General features: G+C 61.8%; 1 protein-coding gene across 6 annotated transcripts in view; it reads right to left on the bottom strand.

Moving 5' to 3' along the window:
* The window catches only part of CUX2 (cut like homeobox 2), a 170,254-nt gene that overhangs the window by 114,222 nt on the left and 35,615 nt on the right, over nucleotides 1-20,417 (bottom strand). Inside the window, exon 1 of one of the 6 annotated variants that reach the window (XM_055146593.1) lies at nucleotides 10,538-10,546. The exons of the other annotated variants lie outside the window; for them this stretch is intronic. The gene's annotated coding sequence lies outside the window, so the exon portion shown is untranslated. Of the gene's footprint in view, nucleotides 1-10,537; nucleotides 10,547-20,417 lie in introns of those variants that run through there. 6 annotated transcript variants of the gene reach the window in all.

Raw genomic sequence — 20,417 nt, 5'->3', positions numbered from 1 at the left:
TGCCTTGCACGCGGCCGACCCAGGTTCGATTCCCAGCATCCCATAGGGTCTCCCGAGCACCGCCAAGAGTAATTCCTGAGTGCAGAGCCAGAAGTAACCCCTGTGCATCACCAGGTGTGACCCCAAAAGCAAAATAAATAAATAAATAAATAAACCGTATAACCATGGACGTCACTGAGGTGGGTACCACACGGAAGGGGGAGTGTCAGAGGGTGTAGAGGGCCCCGGGTCATCAGATAGGAGGTAATGAGGCCTCCCAGAGGAGATACAGCTCCAGTGGGCTCTTGAAGGAGGCACCAGGGTTAATCGGGAAAGAGCAGGGGCGGGAAATGGAGCTATACCATGTTCATGAACCAAGGACGCGGTTGTTCAGAGACTGTTCTCTCCACGCCCAACTCCAGGGTCAAGGTCAAGCCAACCCAAAACACAGACTTTCGCCTTTGTGTGTGTGTGTGTGTGTGTGTGTGTGTGCACGCGTGTGTGCGTGCATGTGTATGTGTGCGCATGCATGTATGTGTGTGTAATGACACATCGTTGAAAATGCACACAGAAATACAAAGGACACAGGCTATTCAAAGAAATCTTTAAAAAACAAGATTGGAGGGCAATGTATCTGATTTCAAAATTTACTGTGATGATGCAGCAATCAATAAAGTGGGGTACTGCCGTATGGTTAGGCGTATTGGTTAGACATATTGATCACGGAAACAGAACAAAGAGCCCAAAATAGGCCCATACATTTGACTTTTGAAAACAAGAGCAACACACTCCAAAGCAATCTGAAGGGAAAGAAAAATATCTTCAACAAATGGTGCTGAAACAAATGATTATCCCTATGGAAGAAAAAAAAAATAAAAGAATGACCCTCAAATTCCTACCTCGTACCTACCATACAAAAAAGCTGAGTTGAAGACAAATCAGAAATGGAAACCAAAATGCTGAGACAGCAAAGCTTCTGGAAGGAAATACATATATGAGAAGAGATTCGTGATTCAGGGATAGCTGTGATTTCTCAGACAGGGCACAGGGAAAGAATGTTCCAGCCAGGGGCTTGACCCAGGTTCAGTTTGATTCCTATACCCCACAGGGTCCCCTGAGTCCCCCCCCCCAGCCGGAGTGATCCATATGTACAAAGCCAGGAGTTGCCTGTGCACTGCTGGGTGTGGCCCAAAAGAAAAAAAAAAAATTTAAAGGAGAGTGTTCCAGGAAGAGGAGAAAATGGCCGGGACAAGGCCCCTAAGAAGAAAAGAGGTTGTTTTGGTTTTTCTATTTTCTGGAGCACTCTCAGCAGTGCTCAGGGGCTACTCTTAGCTCAGTGCTCACCCCTAGTGCTCAGGGGAGCATGTGATATCAGGAACCAAACCTGGGGCTCCCACATGCGAAGTCTGCACTGCAGTAATCTTAGTCCTCCCCCAGGCCGAGACTGATCTTTTTTTTTTCTTTTCTTTTCTTTTTCGGAGCTGAGAGGTCAGCAGGGTCAGACACATGAAATGATGCAGTGGTCTTTCTAAAGCCCTGCACTTTAAGATATGAAAAGTCAGCCAAAGGCTGAGAGAAAACATTCGCAAGTCACACGTCTGACCAGGGCCCTCTCTCCAGGAAACGGAAAGGGTTCTCACACTTGGCAAGAAGAAAACAAATTCAATGTTAAAAAATGGGCAAAGGGTTTGCGTAGACACGTGCCCCAAAAGATTACGGGCAACAAGCCAGCGTTAAGAAAAGACGTGCAACACCATTAGTCGTCGTAGAAAGAAGCTCCAATTAATACCACGATCGGCTCTGACCCCTCTACAGACCTGTCCGGGCGGGAGCAGCCAGGAAGGAGGAAGCCTGAGGATCCCGGGACTGGCAGGCGCGTGGGACACTGGGGCTGCTCCTCTTTATGGAGAAATGCAACATTCAACAGCCACGTGGGGGGCAATGGTTGACAGTTTGCTTAATTGTTTTTTTTTTCCCTCTGGGGGTCGCACCCCATCGAGCTCCCCACACAGATCCCCAGGGTGACTCCTGGGCCCCGAGGGAGCACTGAGCATGGCCAGGCACCGCCCCCAAACAAAAACAAAAACAGAAGTCAAAAGGGTACTTAGCAAATGACCCAGCATTCGCCCCTAGGAATTAACCCTAGAGAGATTAAAAAAAAAAATGAAGGCCACCCAAACTCCTGTATGCAAATGATCCTGGATGCTTTATGGACCACTCCGGGGAGACTGTGAGCAACCTTCAGCACATGCATGAACAAGCTGTATTCTCACCTCACCGTGGAATACTACTCAGCAATGAAAAGGAAGCGAGTGTTGGCAAGTGCCAGGACAGGGGGAGATCTCCAAAACCTTGTGCTAAATCAAAGGAGCTGGATGAAAAAACACCACGGGCCGGGCCGGGGGAGGTGGTTCAGAGGCAGAGTGCCTGCCTCCCACGTGTGAGGTCCAAGATTCCAACCTCAGCACCACAAAGAAATACAGACGGGTTGGCCTAGGAGGTGACGCAAAGCCTGAAGTGTGCTCCTTACCTCATTTGATCCCCGACTCACTGCACAGTGCCCCGTGCACCAGCAGGAACAACTCCCAGGCACCAGGCTAAGAGAAGCCCCTGAGAATCACCAGGTGTGGCCCCCAAACAAAACTAAAGTCAATGTCCCTGGGACCAGGAGCCTGTTCAAAGGACTAGAATAGGGACTTTGCAGGCAGAAGACCCCAGAGTCAATCTCAGCCCTCCACGGTCCCCTGAGCAACACTGTGTACAGGCCCGCTGCCCCCAGCACCCCTGGGAAGGCACAGCCACGCACACACACGGCTGTCCCGTCTCACTCATGGATCCTTCCGGAAAAGGCAAAGTTATAGGCAGGGGGCAGAGGACAGAGCAGTGGTCGCCAGGCTGGGGTGGGGATGGGGCGGGAAGGGTTCTTGGAGGCAGGAGAATTTGGGGGTGAGGGGCCTGCTTAGATTCTAATTGTGGTCAAGGTGCAAGGAAGGCAAGGAAGAGCACACGCACAAAAATAAATTTCAAGGAACAGAAGTTAAAAATAAAACTGCACCTGTCCCCTCTAGCCCTGCAGAAGCTTCCTGCTGGGGTCTCTCTGAAGACATCAAGGGGCTCAGCCGGTGGCCGGTGCCTCAAAACGCCTCCCAGGCGCGCCCCAGCCTGCTGCCCGGGCCCGCAGCCCTCCCGCTAGCCCGAGCTCGAGGCTCGGACCCAGACTCAGTCTCCTTGGCTCTCTTCCCCATCTCTTCCCCAAAGGTGGCCCAGATGTCACAGCCTTGGGGCTCCATGAGCAGTGCCCTGCCGGGGCTGGGGTGCCACCAGGCTACGCCACAGCAGGGCGGGCAGAGGGTGCTGGCTCCGGGCCGCGGGTCAGGGACGCCTCCCGGCTGTAGGACAGACTTTCTGTTTGTTTTCTGGCCACACCTGGTGGAACCTCAGGCGCTTCTCCGGGCAGTGCTGGGGGGCGCTACCAGCGGTGCCTGGGGGCCCCCTGCAGTGCCGGGGATCGAACCAGGGTCCCGGCCAGACAGCGCACAGGCTCCCGCCCTCCCAGCCGTCCCGCCAGCCCTGAAAGACAGACTCTCTGAGGAACGGCTGATTTGCGTCTAAGTGAGCCGCGAAGCCGGAAGCCAGAGAATGAACGTGGGGACAGGACCGGGCTCCCAGGCAGCCACAGAGCCTCCAGCCGCGCCCCTCGGAGGCCTCCGGGGCGCACAGCCTGCCTCGGTTTCCCCACGTCCCCTGTGCATGCGCAGGGGGGCTCTGGCTGGAGGAGCCGCTCCTTCCCCGCACCCAGATGGATGACGGGACCCGAGAAGGCCCAGCAGCCGCCGCCGCCGCCTAAGAAGGATTTCTCAGGCCGTGGCTCTGTGCGTCAGAAATAAAAAGTGGGGTCTCAGCATCATGCAATTAATGCAGCAAACATTGATTTCTGCACTGTAAGAGGCTGGTTCATTAATTCCAGCTGCTCCCACCAGTCAGGCCGAGGTTCGCCTTCTTTGCAAGACGAGGCAAATGAGAATACTGAATTTTAACATTCCTTTCTGCGGCAACCTTTATTACCAAACAGAGCATAAAACCCACCCACCCAGGCTGCTTAATTCTTCCTAAATAATTAACAGCACCTGCTCACCTCCTGCCTCCCGGCGCCACTCGCTGGCTCCCCGCGTCCGAAGGACCCCGGCCACCCGCCACCCGGCCCGGGCAGCGCCCTCCATAGGTCCCGACATCCAGATCTTATCAGAGCACCTTTTCCCCAAGTCGTCTCCAGAGGGCAAAGACTAAATGGGCTCTGGCGGGGGCGGGGAGGGGGTCTAGGGGTTCTGGAAGGCGGGCCAGGGAGCCGGAAGTCCGCGGGGAGAGCTGGTTTCCTGGCCAGAGGCCACCTGCTACTTGAACTCACCCCACCACCACCCCTACTTTTTTTTTTTTAAGTAAGTTTCCCTTTCAGGGTTCTGGAAAGCCCAGAGTCCAGGACGCAAGGCCAGGAGGGAGGGACTCGGGCCCCGACAGGCAGCTCCGCAGGAGTCCAGGAGAAACGGCCCCCCGGCCCACAGCCAGGGATGTGGACCCCGCACCTGAGGCCCACACGGGCTCTCTGCTGAGACGGGGTCACACGCGGGGGAGAGGAAGAATGGCTCCCAAACCCAGGCCCAAATAAATATGCAGCCCCGGAAGAGGCAGGACGAGAGTCGGGCAGGCCCCGGGCAGGGCTGACCAACGGGCGGCGACTCTGTCTGCCCTCAGTGGGGCCCTGTAGCCGGACCCTGACTTAACACGGCCATGGACAGGGGAGATGCGACCTTGTCTTCCAAGGAGGAGGAAGAAGTCGGGGTGGGGGGGGATGGTCAGTGGGTGTCGGGCACCTGCGGGGGGCAGGAAGCTGAGACACAAGCCCACACCCACCATCTGCAGTGAACACCGATCCTTTCTCGGGGTTTGGCCTCAGCCAGCGGGACCAGGCGACGCAGGGACTGGACTCGGGCCTCCAACGGGCAAAGTCTGGACTGTCCACTGCGAGTGCTCTCCAGCCCCGGGACACAGGTTTCCTCGGGGGGAAGCGTCAGTGGGAGCCAAGCTTCCCTGCCCCCTGCCCACAGTGCTCGCTCTCCCCTTCCCGCACCCACGACGCACTCGGGGGTGACGCCCCCACGCCGTCTCCTGAACGTGCCGCGTGCCCCCTCGCCGCTGCCCCGGCCTCCTCCGCCCGCCTGGTGAACACAAGGAAAATTTCATGCACCAAATCCCATCCGGCCTCCATTGTCATTTCAGGATCCGCACCGTTTTAATGAATGCCAAAATTGTTTTTTCACTTGATAGAGCCTGACAAGACCAACAATCACACATTAGAGAGAAACTTCTTGCTTTTCAACAAAGGTTAATAAATAGTGACAGCATTAAGTCTATTCTGATTAACTATGCTGAAAGATATTATTGCTGTTTGTAACATGAAATCATTATTGGATTAAGCACAGCATATAAAAATGAAATGTGAGTTTTAATCTCAAACACAGACATGCAGGCCGCCCGGATCGGGCAGGGGGGGTAGCACGTGGGGCTTGTATTAATTTTTAAGTTGCCCTGCCGATGGGATATGATCTGCCGCTCGCCGGGGCGAGATGATAGTCCCTGAGTCATCTGCTCCCCACCCCCACCCCCGCCCCCAAGACGCTACGGAAGCAAACGTCCCTCTACTAAGTTGTATCACCGAGAACCGCCTAACAAAGTGTGCCAGTGCCCAGCGAGGAGGGTGGGTCCGTGTCTCGCTCCTGATCGCAAAGTTCTCTGACCTCTAAGAGCCAAGAAGCTGCCAATCTCAGCAACGACTGGGGAAGAACCCACACACTGTCGGAGAGAAGGCGGGGGGTGAACGTCCCCGAGCCAGGGTGGCTGGCACGGAAGAGGGTTCTCGGGAGATGCCACCGTGCTCAAACCCTTCTGTTTCCCGCAGCTCCAGCCACAGCGTGGCCGGTCAGTCACTCGGCCGCCTCCACGGTGTCCAAAGGCTGGGTCCCGGCCCGAGGCTCCAGGGGGCAGGGCAGGCGCACATCCCGGGCTGGCGGTAGAGCCTGGCACATCGGACCTTTCCGAGAGTCAGGGGCAGCCACAGACCACTGAGGACTTTAGGGTCCACACGCCGGCAGGCAGAGACCCCCGTGGACCTGCTGGCGCGGCTGGAGGAGGCGGGAGGGCCAGCGTCTCACATGAAGGCTGGCCGGGAGGGACCGTCTCCAGCGGGCACTCCTTGGGACGAATTCAGTTCAGGGAAAGCCAGCGATGAGGGTGGCTTCTCGGTTAAGAGATCTTACGGGGGCCGGAGCGATAGCACAGCGGGGTGGGGGGGGCGTCTGGCCTTGCACGCAGCCGACCCAAGTTCAATCCCCAACATCCCATAGGGCCCCCTGAGCACCGCTAGGAGTAATTCCTGAGTGCAGAGCCAGGAGTCACCTCTGAGCACCAAGGTGTGACTCAAAAAGCAAATAAATAAGTAAATAAGTAAGTAAATAAATAAATAAAACCCCAAACCAGAGACGGGCGACGGGGGGTCAGACGCAAAGGCCGGAGTGAATGAATGGACCCCAGCAAGGCTATCTGTGGGCGGAGCTGCAGGGGGACGTGACCAAGGGCAGACCCGGCCGCCAGCTCCTGGGCCACAGATCGACCTCCAGTCACAGGAAGGGAGACGCCAGAGCGTGTGGGAGGGAAGGATGGGCACGGCTGCCGCCAGGGGCCTTGCCCAGGCTGCGGGCCCAGCTCAGGGGCCGCCACCCGCTCACCAGGGCCCCAGAGGGTCCTCTGCCCAGACCCCAGGACAAACCTGACCGGACACTCTGGCTTCTCTGCCAGAAACAGAAGACAGGGCGGAAGAGATGGGGCACAGAGGGGACCGAGTAACGCTTGAGACCAAGTTGCTGTAAACGATCAGTTAAGTGAAAGGGGGAGAAGGACCCCCCCTTGGTAAAGGCCCCGGCGATGCATGAAGGGCACTAACGGAGGGCTTGGGGGAGGTGAGGAACGGGGTGCTCCTGGGGCCGCAACTGTCTACCCGCAGGGAAACAGCGACGTCACGGTGAGGGGCCCAACAACGTCCCCGTAAGCCAGTGACCAGAGCAACCGCCACCAGGAATGGGACGGGGGACCCGCAGGAACGACGGCTGGCATGCGGGGGACGCGAGGGCGCCCTGAGACTCCTGTCAGCTCTCTGCCCCAAATTCACGCCTGAAGCAGACCGTCTCCACGCTGGGACACGCCGCAAACTCACGGCCGGTTCCCGTGCCGAGTGCCGAGGGCACCGAGAGAGCCGCAGACTCTTGTCCCCACACCCAGCCCCAGGTGCGGTCACTGCACGAACAAGGTGACATACCATAACAGCTTAAACGAGAAAGATTTGTATTAGCTCGTATGACCTGAAAGCGCCAGATACGAGCTTCAGGCGAGGCTGTGTCCAGCTGTGCACGTGCCAGCACGTCCTCCCGCCCACCCGGGGCTCAGTTTCCCTGTGTGGGTGGCTCTGTTCCACACCACCATCTCCCCCGGCAGCTCTGTGCCAGCGGCCGAGTGCCTCCCAGGGACAGGAAGCACCTTCCTTCCAAGAGCTCCAGCAAAGGGCTCGGATTCGCCCTGCCGGGGCCGACCCCGGACCCTCACGGAGCCACGCCAGCACAGGCCACCCGGGCTGACAGCCGGGGGAGTCTGGGGGACGGAGCAGGGGGCTCGGGGCACTGCTGGAGCAACTCTTTATAAATCTTTCCAGAAGCAGCTCAACGCAGAAGGTTCAAGAGTAAATTAATGTTAGGAACCTGCACGACACGAGGCCCGCGGGGCCCTTCCACAGCACGTCTGCACCACCTCCCGCTCACAGGGCTCAGAGCCACCACCTGGCCGAGGCCTCCGGTGGCCCTGGAGGCGTGACGGAGAGGGACCCGGGCTTCCTCCTCACCACCAGGGGCCTGCACGCTGCAGCCATCGCTGGCCTTCATCAGAGCCGGGGGCAAGTATCTGAGGACACAGATGTGCCAATGGACGCGGCTTGCTGACGACACAGCCGTGATCCGAACACAGCTTTCCTGCTCTTGCACTTGCACTCAACTGCGCAGCACACACACACATGCATGCATGCGCACACACGCACACACATACATGTGCACACACATGCGCACATACATACATGCACCCTCACACACAAAAACACACATGCATGCGCAACATGCAAGCACACATGCATACACGCACACATGTGCACGCACATGCATGCATACACAAGTGCACATTTACGCACGCATACACAAGTGTACACACAAATTCATGCACACATGCTCTCGCGCACACACACACACACATGTGCACCCTTTCTTGCTCAAACATCGCCCCCTCGCTGGGCTCCCAGCCCGGGAGCAACCACTGCCCAGGGCCATCTGCTCCACCTGCCGTGGTGAGTCAGGTCTGGGCACTGCCCTCGGAGACAGGCGAGTTTCTCTTTCATGAACCGGAAGAGGCTCTCCACCCCTCCGCCCCACACGAGCTCCAGATGGAAGCGGGGCACCCCCTGGGCAGGAAGCCCACAAACTTATCTTGGGCCAGTAATAATAAAATGCTTTTTCTCCTCCTAAATAGAATCACTCCCTATAGTCATTAAGGCCGTGGATTTAAATCCCAGCCACAGCTCTCGCTACCCGAGCCAGCAACACTCCCTCGTGCAGAAAAAAAATCAACAACAAACCCCGAGGCATCTCAACCTCTTCTCCCTGAAGGCGCCAGGCCAGGACCGGCCAACGGCGCTGGCTCTGCTGTGACCTCCCAGTGCCCGACAGCAGCGGGGAACGGGGCCTTGGCGCTGGGAAGGAACTAGCTAGAGGCGCCCGGAACCTGGAGGAGCCGAGATTTCTGCCCCCTGTGGACACGGGCGTGGGCGGGACCTTGCCGAGGGGCTTCTAGGAAGCCCGAGAAAGTGCCAGGTGCTGGCGCTCAGGGGACACGTCCTCCAGCTGGCCCTGAGCGCCCGCCTCGGCCCGCCCCACACAGGCCAGCGCCCTCTGGCCACTGCCACGCCCAGCTGTCCGGCAGAGGAGAGTGGCCGGTGCCCAGTGGCTCCACGCAGTGCAGAGAAGAGCCACCTCCCCCGACCCCACGCGGGACCCGCCCCCGCCCCCGGCCTGCCGGCGCAGAGCGGCAGCGCTGCAGGCAGGAGTGGGTTACACCGTGTCTCGGAAGCTGACACCGCGTGCTGACAGGGTGCTTCAATCTGGGTCCGGGTGTTCCCGAAATAACAGCCAGCGCTCCTGCTCGTGAGCGCTCGCTGCGACCTTTTATGTAAGGGGCGCAGCCCCCACAGCGGCCCCGCACTGACTGTCGTCAGCCCCAACTCACAGGCCGGAAAACGGGGGCGGGGAACAACGACGCGCTCCAGCACCACGAAGAGGCCACGGGGACCCCAGGCTGCCCGACCCCGACAGAGCTGCTGTGTGGGGATGACCCCAACCGGCAGATGGGAAGACCGAGGCCCCCAGCAGCAGGACGTGACATCCTCGAGGCCATGCAGCCCCTGGAACGGGCCCGGCCCGGCCCCGGCTCCCGCTGGCACTGCGCTTGGCATAACCCTGACTTCTCCTCCATCACCTCCTCTCCGCCCCTCCACCCACCCCCACCCCCCCGTCCCCAAAGAGGGTGAGGCCATGAAAAGGCAAATCCAGCAACAGTGAGGCAGGGGCTGGACGGGGCCAGAGAGGACAGAAGGGTCCTCTGGCTGCGGGATGAAACGCAGCTGGGCGTGGCGGGTTCGAGCCAATGTAGTGGCCGTGGGGATGGGGTGGGGGAGGGGTCCTAAGGTGCCGGCCACGGGCACCGGGGCCCAGAGCGGGGCTGTCAAGAGGGGCCCTCGGGCCTTGAACAAAGCACGTTCAAGAACCAGCTTCCCACCCGCAAACAGCAGCGGCTGCCGCTGTGTCCCGGCTCCGAGGCAGCGCCCACAGACCACAGACCACCGCCTCGTGCCCGGAGCCCGAGCCCCGCTGCCCCTCCCCGGCGGGCACCCGCAGGGCGACTCGCTCCCCGACGTGACCCACGCCCGACCTGTGCCCCGGGTCCCCAAGAACACTCACGTACTCACACGCTCCCACGCGAGCCCACCAGCTCATCTGCACGCGCAGCCGGGGCAGATGGACCCCAGCCGCGTGTCCATCTGCCTCCCGAGACGCTCAGACACGTCCACAGGCGGAGAGGAGGCCGCGCGTCCACGGACCCGCCACCAGTCACACCCGGCCACCCCAGAGGCACGCACAGCTCCCGCACACACGGCAGGCGCGAGACCCACGCCCGGGGGGGCCCGGGGACAAAGCCACGAGAGAAGGGACGGCAAGGTGCGGGCCACAGCGGGGCTGGACACACGGTCACCCAGGCGCAGGCATCACGGGCAGGGGACACGCGTGTGCATGCACACACGCACGTACACACACACACACACACACACATACACTCACTCGCTCCAGCTGGACGAGCAGACACGGGCCGCGGCCCCTGCCCACAGTCCGTGCTCGGGCGCACGGGGGGCAGCACTCACCAGGACGGGCGTCCCCGGCGGCGGCGGATGAGGCAGGAGCGGCGGTGCGTGCTCGGCCCGGCCCGCAGCCCACTCCCAGGGCCTGTCAGCAGCTCCACCAGCAAATAAGAAACGAATGTGCAAAAATAAAACCGAAAGGCTGCCATACAGCCCCCTTCCCACAGGACTGCGCTGACGCAGGTTCTGCAATAAACATTTTCCTTCTAATTTTAAAAGACATTAGCATTACCTCTCGGCTCTCCAGCCAGCCAGCCGGTCCCGCGCCCGCTGGGCGGCCCGCCGGGCACCGAGCACCTCTCGCCCCACCCCGCCAGGCCACCCTGCCCTGGAGGCGCTGACCTGGGGACCCGCTGGCCCCTGCAGGCCCTGTCTGGGCACCCGAGCTCGCAGGGACAGTCCCCAAGCTTCCGGCAGAGAAGCGAGTCTGCGGCCCGCGCACCCTCCACCCTCCAGCCAGCACACAGGGGGCGGGGGCGGGGCTGGGGGACTCAGTGCGAACAGGGGCGCCACTCCCCCAGCCCACCTCTCCCCGGCTGCCAGCTCGCACCTCCCACCTCCCAGCCCCGACCCAAGGCGGTGGGTGTCAGGAGGGCCTCGGGGAAGCAAAGCCACACACGGAAACACAGACACACATGGAAACACAGACTCACACGGAAACACAGACACACATGGAAACACAGACTCACACGGAAACACAGACACACACGAAACAGACACACATGGAAACAGACTCACACAGAAATACAGACACACACAGAAACAGACACACACGAAACAGACACACATGGAAACACAGACACACACGGAAACACAGACACACACACACGGAAACAGACACACACAGAAGCACAGACACACACGGAATCACAGACATACAGGGAAACACAGACTTACACAGAAACACACACACATGGAAACATAGACTCACACAGAATCACAGACACATATGAAAATACAGACTCACATGGAAACAGAGACTCAAACAGAATCAGAGACATACGAGAACATGGAGGTAGGGAACATGGACACACACACGGAAACACAAACATACACAGAAATACAGACACATGGAAAACACACACACGAAAACAGACATACATGGAAACAGATAAATGGGAACATGCGAAAACACATGGAGACACAGATACACGCAGAAACACAACTACACATAGAAACACAGACACACACGGCAAACACGGCCACACAGAGAAACACAGACACACACTGCAAACATAGTTAAACATGGAAACACACACATAGAGACAAAGTCACACATGGAGACACAGCCACACATGGAAACATGGGCACACGTGGAAACATGGGCACACGTGGAAACATGGGCACACATGGCAAATGCAGACACTGCCTCAACTGCAGGTGAGCTGTACCCCAAAGTTGGCGCTGGCCCCGGCTCCAGTGCTCACCTCCCCCCCGCCAGCCTAGGCCCTGGCCCGCCCCGCGCCCTGGCCCCATGGCCGCAGCCCCTGTGCGCCGTCGCCCTCGTGGGAGCACTGCCCGAGGCCTTCTCTGTCCCGCCCTGTCCACGTCACCCGGGCTCGGGGGACGGGGCGGCTGTTCTCCTGCCTTCACTGAGCTATCATGGCAGCAGCTCCTTCCAGAAGCTTCCTCGGCTGCCCTCAGGTTCCCTTCCTGGCTGGGCGTCTCGCCGCAGCTCAGGGCCTGAGCCCCCCGGACCCCGGCCTGTTTCTGCCGTCGGCAGCAGCTGAGACCGGGGCTCCCCGGGCTGCACGGAGGCCTGAGATGTGAGTTAGGGAACGAGCCCAGGGGTCCTCCTGCCCTCTGTGAGGGCCCCGAGGGCCACCATGGGAGGCGGGGTGTGGCTTTCAGGATCCTAGAAAAGGAGCAGCGGGACCCCGGGGAGGGACAAAACCTCCTGTTCCGTGTTCAACACTTTCTCCTGAGCAGCCAGGGCTCTGCATGACCGCAACTCCGCTCACACAACACGCATGGGGCCAGGCTGGGGAAAACGAGCCCAGAATGTGCAGGCAGGAGTGAGGGCACGCAGGGAAGAGGAGGGTCGTGACACGCCCGGCTTCAGTCTCCCTATCTGCAAAGTGGGCGCAAGCAACCCTGAGATGCACGAGGGTGGGGGAAGCCCCAGCCTGGACGCCCCCGAGAACGCCCTGGAGGAGCAGCAGGGAGGACGGCGAGCCTGACCCCTCCACCATGGGTCCACCCTGCTCACCGCCCGGGCAGCAGTGGGCACTGCGGGCGCTGAGCTGCCATGCCTCTCGGGGTTCGATCGAGGGGAGGGGGCGCAGAGAGGTCTGTTGGGGTCTGTCCCCGCTTCCGCCCCTGACTCAGCACAGCTCAGCTCTGGTGGGGCCTTCACGGAAGGAAAGGGGGGTGTTCCCGGGGCTCCCCGACTCCGCTCAGGGCCCGGCTGGCCTCCGTGGGCCCCAGCATCTTGAAAGGGGGCAAGAGCAGCCGGACGTGGCCAGGCTCCAGGCACGGCCTGTGAGCGAGGGCAGCCGGACCCAGGGCCAGCTGAGCTCCGGTGACTCGCCACGGCCCTCTCCGCAGCCCCGGCTGGTCCTCAACAAGCCCCCGAGAAACGCCAGGCGCGCGGGGGGCGGGGGCGGCCGGCAGGCGGGTCCACAGCCCGAGGGCGGCCACGCGGCTCCCGGAGAACAAAGATGCTCAGAGATGCTCGCCTGACAGCACAAAGGCCCGTCCAGCGCCCAGCAGGCCACTCCCTCGTCAGCCCCGGCCCCCAGAACCTGCCCAGACCTGGGCCCACGCGGTGCCTAGGCTGCTTGGGGCCCGGCTGCCTCTCCGCCTCTCCCCGGCCGCTCTGGGGTCAGCGGTTCCGTCCGGAACGGCCAGGGTGACGCGGCTGCACTCCAGGTACCCGAGTCTCATGACCTGCTCAGCCACGGGGTGAAGGGGCTCAGGAAGATCCTCCTAGAACATTGCAGGTGGGGAGACGAAGCCCGTTTGCGGTTCCCCAGAGAGCGGGCGCTGTCCGCCGGCCAGCCGCTGTCCCCGCGGGCTCGCTGTCAGGGGCCCACACAGGCCGGCCCGGGCGGGCGCGGAGAGGCAGTCTGGGCCTCGGCCCGGGCGCGAGCGGCTACAGATAAACATCAATCCTCTCCTGCAGACACAGTCACAGTAAATAAATTTTTCAGGAAGCTCAAGATCCGCACAAAGGCTCCGCCGAGCTCTCATTTCACACAACATCAATGTTTGGCCTCCCAGAAAGAAAAGCTCTAAGGTGCCCGTCGCGAGGGCAAAATTATCAATTGTCAAGTCACTTTGAGGAGAGGAGACGGAGCCTTCCGGGGAGAGGTTTCCTCCGGCGGCCAGGAAGGGAAAGTGGACGCGGTCCAGTGATCGCCTGCCAACCAGACCCTGAGACGTCCCCGGCAAAGCCCGCGGGCGCCCCCCCGCTTCCAGCCGCCCCGCGTGGTCCCCCCAGCGCTGCCCGACCAGCTGCCCCGGGCCCAGCTGAAGCCGCCGGTTCAGGCTGAGTTCAGCGCCTTTAGTGCTCAGGCTCTGGGTTATTTTTACTTTCTCAAAGTGTTCTTTAATTTTTTTTTTCACTACTTTTAGAAGTGGCAGACGAGGCTTGTCTATTATAAAATATTTGTTGCAAACACACACACACACACAAACACACTCACCACCCCACACGCTTTTCCGTCTGTGTAAAGATCTCACGTCGCCGTGGTGTGAGGGCAGGAGAGGCGCGGTGGAGACGCGCTCGGGGCAGACGGGGTTTATGTAAGTGACACCCCGGCTGCAGACTCAGCACCGCGCCGGGAAGGGGCCCTGCGAGCCGGGAACCCCCCAGGAGACGCCATTTTTACAGAGCGGGAAACTGAGGCACGGCAGAGCCTGGGCCGGGCCCAGCTCATCTGTGGAAAGGAGGCGTGAGACTCTCCATCCCCAGGGCATGGGTTTCGCCGGGAGGGGCTCTGGTGACCCACCCTGCAGAGTGTGGCAGGAGCCAGGCCAATGGGAGAGCAGGGAGCACTTGGAGAGGAGCACCGGGGAGCACGGCGGGCAGAGGGGGATGAGGCCCACAGGTGGGCTCACCGGAGGTGGAAACACAGCTCAGAATGTGGCCCCGCCGCCCGCTGGCCTCTGCTCCCGCCTCCACGTCCCTGAGCAGGGCTGTTCCCGCCGTGCTGAGCCCCGGGCGGGTGGCGGTCATTTGTGACAGCTGCCCGGGAGGGCTGCAAGCGGGCCCTGGCGGTAAGGGATGCTCACAGGGCTGGAGCGATAGCACAGCGGGGAGGGCGTTTGCCTTGCACGCAGCCGACCCGGGTTCAATTCCCAGCATCCCATAGGGTCCCCCGAGCACCGTCAGGAGTAATTCTTGAGTGCAGAGCCAGGAGTGACTCCTGTGCATCGCCGGGTGTGACCCAAAAAGCAAATTAATCAATCAATCAATTAATTAATTAATTAAAAAGGCTGCTCACACCGCAGGCGGTGAGGGTCAGGGTCCGGGGTGGGCAGAGCTGACGTGAGTGCAGAGGCTGCGCTGCCAGGACCAGCAGGGCACCCCCCCCCGGCGGCCCCAGGACCCACGGAGCTCGTGTCTGAGCCTCCTCCGGGCTCTGGGAAGGCCAGGCTGGGTCGGGGAGGCCTCCCGCAGCCCTGCGGCCAGCACACCCGTGTCCACTGTCCTGCCCCCGGCCCTGCTCCCTTGCCGCACGGGCCAGGGCTCCGGGACCACCTTCCAAGGCAAGAAGGACGGGCCCCGACACAGACGCGGACAGAGGCGACGAGGGGCAGGGATGGCGGAGGGATCCGGGGATAAAAGTGGGGACGTGCGGGAAGGCCTCACGGCCAGGCCCATGGTGCCAAGAGGCGGGAGGGGTGAAACCCCGCCAGCGACACGGGAAGCCACCATCAGAGAGGACGGGGTCCCCCCACGCCGCACTCGGGTGGCCCCGAGAGGCCCCTCGGCTGGCGTCTCGTTGAGTCCCGCCAGCCCCACATGAGCCAACGGCCTCGTCACCGTCATCGTCGTCCCCAGGCCAGCCGGCTCCCACGCCGTCACTCCACCCGAGAGCCCCGTCACCCAGAAGCAGCCCTTGGGGCCCCCCAGCCAAGTGTGGCTGTGTGAGCGTGAGTGTGAGCACCAACGCCTCGGTGGAACCTCGGTGCCTTCTTCCCCCGTGCCTCAGGCTCCCCGTCCACGAGATGGGCACAGCACTGGCCACTCGCCACCCCTGGCCAGGCCTCCTCGAATAAGGCAAAGGGGGGGCGCGGGGAGGGGAGGGGACGCCAGCGGTCAGCAGGTTGTGCAGGAACAAGCAGGCAGGAAGCCCTGGCAACGCTGGCCTCCTCCGTCCTACAGAGATGCCGGCCGCTCCCGTCACCACCCCACGCCCAGCCCTGGTGGGCCACTGAGGCGAATATCCCGGCCCCGCTGGGGTCAACCCCACATGCCACGCCGCACGTCCAGAAGGACAGGCAGGGGCCAGGCAGTGCCGTCCCCTCTGCTGTGCGTCCTCAGACGAGTCCCTCCACCTCTCTGAGCCTGCTTCTGGCCCTGGGAAACGGTGACGTCTGTGTCAGGCGGCCACCGGGAAGGTGGCGTCTGCTGCGCCCGCGGCCGTGGCTCGGGCACTGCCATTCTGGCACCCCACCCGGGGTCCCGGTCTGTCCCGCCTCATCAGATGGGCTTCCCGAGCGGACTGTCGGCTCACGGGTAGCGGAGGAAACGAGACAACGCGGAGCCGTCTCTGCTGTCCCCCTCGGATGGCGGGAGCTCACCCGGCCGGGCGGTCACCTCGTCCCGGCTCCCCGGGGGCGGCAGTGGCCCCACACTCTGCCCTGGCCCCTGTCTGAGTTCCAAGCTGCCGGTGTGGCAAGAGCATCACCTCCCCGTGTCTGGGGACGGATGGGCGGATGGATGGATGGACAGATGGAACGACAGATGGACGTGTCAGGGGCTGCTAAGCCGGGACCCCTGGGTGGACAGCTGGGTCCTTTCCACCTTGGGTGCTGGTGAGTAACTCTGACGGGCTCCCCCCCACCAACAACAAAGGACTGACACTTGCTCCTGTCCAGGCAGAGTCCCGCCCCCTGGGGAGGAGTCACCCACCCACGGTGGCCCGGGGCAGTGCTCACGACCCACCCAGGCCTCGGGCTGGCACGAGATCAGCGGCTTCTCCCCGGAGCCCAGCCCTGCGCGACATCCATGCTCTCATTCCAGAAAGGGGAAAGGGTGACCTTCTGGGTCCACGGCTGCAAGCTGAGTGCAGCGGGTCACGGGGCCGAGAGAACTCCGGGAGCACCAACGTCCCAGCCGGGCCGCTCAGATAGCAGCACCGACGTTCCCTCTGTGAGGGTCTCAGCCCACAGCCCATTACATGCACTGCCGTGGGGTTTCTCAGGGTGTGTGTGTGTGTGTGTGTGTGTGTGTGTGTGTGTGTGTGTGTGTGTGTGTGTGTGTGTGTTGGGGGTGGGATGTGAGGGAGGACTAGCCCCCGGGCCTGGTAACAGAGTGCACCCCTTACTCTGGGACAGGACTCCCAGGGTCACGCCATTACTGGCCTATTTTCCAGAAGAGAAAACTGAGGCTGGAGGCGGCTGAGCAAGCAGCCCAAGGGAGGGCAGATGAGTCTCGAACCCGCAGGCCTAGAGAAGAGTCATTCTGCTCCCCTGGCTCGGCCCCGGGCAGTGCCGGCGTCCAGACCGACCGGATGGGCCCTCATTAACCAGGAAAGGCCGAAGTGCTGATGGCCGCCAACGACCTGCTCTAAGCTCTCGTCATTGCAGAGAATCCGGGCAGCCAGTCTGTTCCCTGGGACCCTTCGTTTCCCGCCTCAGCGCGCGGCCGGCTGCACACGGTCCCCACCGCCACCGGGCTGAGCGGGGTCGCTCCGGCCACACTGAAATAAACTTCCCCCCGGGTCCTGCACTCCGGACACCCACTGCTCTCGTGGCTGCAGGAACGCCAGCGTGACGGGACAGGCGTGTCCGACCCCCACGGGCACCGACGTCTGCAGCCGGGGCCCAGAGCCCGTTCCCGTGGGCCGGCCCTGGCCGGCGAGCCACGAGGATGAGCCAGGAGAGAGGGGACGGGCGCCGGCACCAGGTGGGCTCCCCTGGGGGCCGTTTCAGGGGGACACACCGCCCCTCTCGGCTCTGTCGCCTCCCGTGGGCGCGGGCAGGCCCCGTCGCGCTCACCTGTTCGAGGTCTGTGTGCAGTGCTGGGCCGTTTGCAGGGGAGACGGCGAGGCGGGCCAAGACACTCAGAACAGCACCCAAACCCCACCCAGCGCCCAAGACACTCAGAACAGCACCCAAACCCCACCCAGTGCCCGAGGACAGTGAATCGTGCCGATGTCGGGTAAAGGGAGGACACGCTTTGGCAGAGCTGGAGAGAGAGCAGCGGAGGTTAGAGGGCTTCTCTCGCACACGGCTGACTCGGCTTCGATCCCCTGTGCCCCTCCAGGAGTTATGGCTGAGCACAGAGCCAGGAGCAGCCCCTGAGCATCGCTGGGTGTGGCCCAAGCAGACAGAAACTGAGAGAAGACCTGGCGGAGAAGGGTGGGGGAAGAGCCACATGTGCAAAGGTCCTGAGGCTGAGGGGCGGGGGTAGGGCGACACACAGAAAACAAAGCATAAGAGCAATTCTCAGGTTTATCTCCTTCAGGCCGGCTCGGTGCACACCGGGGGTGGCCAGCGGCAGCGGGATGGCAGGGACAGCGGCGTGCGTGGCCCCGGGGACTCTGCAGAGCACGAGCCTGACTTCTGTCGGACACTGGGCAGAGAGAGGCCGGGAGGGGGAGAGCTGAAGCCGGAGCCGGGAGGACGTGGACGGCGGCCCCAGACGGGGAGGGAGGCCTGAGAGGCATCGGGCGCGGGGATCAGCAGGCCCTGGGGGTCTGTGGGGGTCCCAGGAGCCGGGGTGCGGGGGGCCACCTGGCCTCATTATACAGAGCAGCCATGGCCGCCAAGCCTTCGCCGCACTCACAGACCGCTTTGCTTTTAAAATAGAAGTTTCCTGTGAAATTGCAAATAATTCATCGCCGAGAGTCCTTAAAATGTTCACAGGTATTTAAAATGCTATATAATCAACTTCGCAAAAAATATAAAGTGTAAGCGTTAAAATACTTTAATGTTCTAATTAAAGCCGACCACTTAGGCCCTGGCTGACTCCTGTTTACTATTTCCGTAATAGCCGGTGGCCTGTTCTGGAAAAAGGGGAAAAAATTTTTTTTTATAAACTGGGCGAGAGAGGGAGAGAGAGGGAAAGAGAGAGAGAGAGAGAGAGAGAGAGAGAGAGAGAGAGAGAGAGAGAGACGGATGAAGGGAGAGAGGAGAGAAAGAGCAGGAAAGAGAGACAGAGGTGGGGGAGAGAGGGAGAGAGAGAAGGGGGGAGAGAGGGAGAGAGAAGGAGAGAGAGAGAGGTGGGGGAGAGTGAGGGGGGAGAGAGGGAGGTGGGGGAGAGGTGCATTGAGGAATGAAATATCACACTCTCAAAATACCCACAGGCCATCAGCTGTTCGGGCAGGGGGCCGGGGTTGGGGGCATCCGCGGGGCATCGCCCTGCTTGCCTGGAGTCAGACGGGCCAGGAGTGGAGGTGGGAGCGACCCCGCTTCAACCCCAGAGACCTCCCTCACCATTAGGCTCTCCTGTCCAAGGCCAGGTGGGCAAGATTTAAGCCCCCAAGCCCTGGGCTCTGCCTGTCACCTCCAGGCTTGGCACACTCTGCCCTCGCCCTGCCACCAACGACATCCCTCTCTTCCTCCAACCGTCACCGCCCCCGAGAAGCACTCCCTGATTGCCCACCTGCAGGCACGCCCAGCCCCTTCTTCGGTCCCGTCCCCCGTTCACAGCCCAGCCCCCCTTCCTCGGCTCCGGGTGGGCTCAGGCCGGGCTCTCACGTCCTCCCTGCCCCGGAGCGATGTGGCGTGAGCAGGACACGGCCGCCCCCAACATCTGTGCTGGCTCGGGACCCCCCATCAGGCCCCCTACACTCGTGAGCGCGTGCGCACACACACACACACACACACACACACACACACACACACACACACACACACACACACACACACACACACACACACGTCATGAACAGGGAGCAGGGAACAGCTCTGTCGCTGCCCCAGGCCTCGAGCCTTTCCAGAAATGCCCGTTCAGCATCGCCCTCCCCCCCCCCCCCGACCCACTCAGGATCCCTCGGGCTCCGGGCCAGCCCCCACCCAGGCCCAGGGCTGGCCGGGTCCCGCCTCGGCCCTGCCCCAGCCTCTGCCCCCTGCCCTCTGCAAAGGGGGCTTCAGATGCCCCCGGCCCACGCCTTGACACCTCCTGATAGCCGCCCGCTCTCGGCCCCACTGTCCCCTGGGCCACCTCGGGCCACGCTCGGGCGGGACAGAGGGCTCAGGGCAGACGCCCCTCCCCAGTCACCGCCCGGCTGGGAAACGCCCAGGGCGGACACTGGGCAGCGGCTTCGAGTCACTGAACTGCCCTGTCCACCGTGACGAAGGACATGCTCGCACCCACGGGTGCCCAGGACACTGCTGGGACGACATCACATGTTCCCGAGGCAGAAACGGGCGACGCTCCTCGAAGGGACCCAAACCCCGCACTGGCCGTCTCCTCCCGGCCCCAGAGCCACGCCATCCGGCCAGTGTGCTCCGGGCGCTCCGAAGGCCTGACCACCACGACCCCTGCTGAGGGCCCCGGGAGCCCCCGCCACAGCTGCTGGCCCAGGAAGTGGCCCATCAGGGGACACAGCCAGGGTGGGGACACGCCCACCTGCGGAGTATCACAAGGGGCGTGCAAAGGTGAAGTCAGGACAAAGCCTGGGGGGTGGGGGGCGGGGCGGCCAGTCCTGCTCCTCCCGCTGTCACCACCCCGCCACCCCAGCCTAGAGCCACAAGGAAGACCTCC

Source organism: Sorex araneus, chromosome 9 (genome assembly GCF_027595985.1).
Source record: "Sorex araneus isolate mSorAra2 chromosome 9, mSorAra2.pri, whole genome shotgun sequence".
Taxonomy (NCBI): Eukaryota; Metazoa; Chordata; class Mammalia; order Eulipotyphla; family Soricidae; genus Sorex; species Sorex araneus.
This window is presented reverse-complemented; position numbering and strand designations above follow the sequence as displayed.